The sequence below is a fragment of the Penaeus japonicus genome, unplaced genomic scaffold (genome assembly GCF_977035675.1).
Source record: "Penaeus japonicus unplaced genomic scaffold, GWHDUDI00000001_assembly GWHDUDI00000027, whole genome shotgun sequence".
In the NCBI taxonomy this organism is placed as follows: Eukaryota; Metazoa; Arthropoda; class Malacostraca; order Decapoda; family Penaeidae; genus Penaeus; species Penaeus japonicus.
The window spans coordinates 18165496-18167033 of NW_028234429.1; positions in this window are offsets into that span (position 1 = coordinate 18165496).

A 1538-nucleotide genomic window follows, 5' to 3' on the forward strand; every position below is an offset into this window, starting at 1 on the left:
TATCATTATCATTATCATCATTATCATCACCATCATTACCGTCATTCGTATTTTTGTTACTATTATTATCTTAGTAATTGTTATCATTATTATCTTATCATCATTATCATCAACATCGTTGTCGTCATCATCATCATCACTATTGTGATTATCTGTCATTATTATCATTATTATCTTATCATCATTATCATCAACATCGTTGTCGTCATCATCATCATCACTATTGTGATTATCTGTCATCATTATCATTATTAGCCTTATAATTATTATTTTCCTAATTACCATCATCTTCATTACTATTATCATCATTACCATTATTACCATTACTATTACTATTACCATTATACTAGGTAGCATCATATTTACTATTGCACTGAGACATGCTTAGCCAGTAACATTTCCAAAACCCAAATACAAAGAAAGTATAATCATAAAACAACTCCCTTATGTTAAAAAGATATATAATTACCTCGACATATTCTTCTTCTCTTTTTTGTAGTTTTAGCCAGTAAGCAACATACTTGGCACCGATTGAGAAATCACCTGACTTATTCATCTATCGTACTCTGTAACCCATGTGATGTATAGGACATATCCTTCATACGTCATGCTAAATTACAGTCTCTGATGCGTAGGCCTTTGTCAGGTCAAGAGAGGGGAGAAGTTTCAACATGACGAAAGAAAACTATTACCCTGGATTTCGGAACAATCTTAGTCTTTTTACATCCTGAGATTCCTGCATTGTGTCTATTCCTTTCGGGGTTCAAGCCTCGCTAAAGCTAATCCTGTACTAACAGGCGATACACCTCGAAAGATTCTGCCCTTTCCCCCACCCATCTCTTTTGAAACAGGTTGCAAAATCTCTTCAAAACAACGCTCCTGGAAAATAATTCTTATGTGAATTCCAAGCAATACAACCAACACCTTGTTCTCGACTGACCTAAAGATTGGGGCAAGCCAGTACGAGACAATACTCACCTGAGATAAAGAATCGTCCAGTGGGAATAATTAGGTTCTTTAGAAACCGAAGGATGTCTTCGTTCTGTGGATTTGAGATAAACTCCGGTGAACATTATCTATGTATTCATTTCACTCCAAATAACCACGTAATATTTGTCATAAACATAAATGTAAGGATAATTGCGAACTTCCGTCACCAAAACTTACCCTTTCTTTGCAGCAAGCATAAAAAAAATAAGTGAGTATCAAAATCAAGATGTTCACCAGCCATGAAGGCAAACCTTTTAAAAAATAAATAAATAAATAAAACTAATCTGCTGAACTGCATACTCCTAAACAACGCAGAAAGCGTTTCCTTAAAAAGAAGAAAAGAAAGAAAAGAAAAAAAAGAAAAAAAATATCTATATCTATATCTATATATATATATATATATATATATATATATATATATATTAAGGTTCACAGAGGACAAAGGCCGGTTCATTTCTAACAACGCTGAAAGTTATAACAACGCTGGAACCAAAAATCCTAGAAAAATCTTGTAGAAACTTGTTCACGAAAACCTAGAAATAATCCTC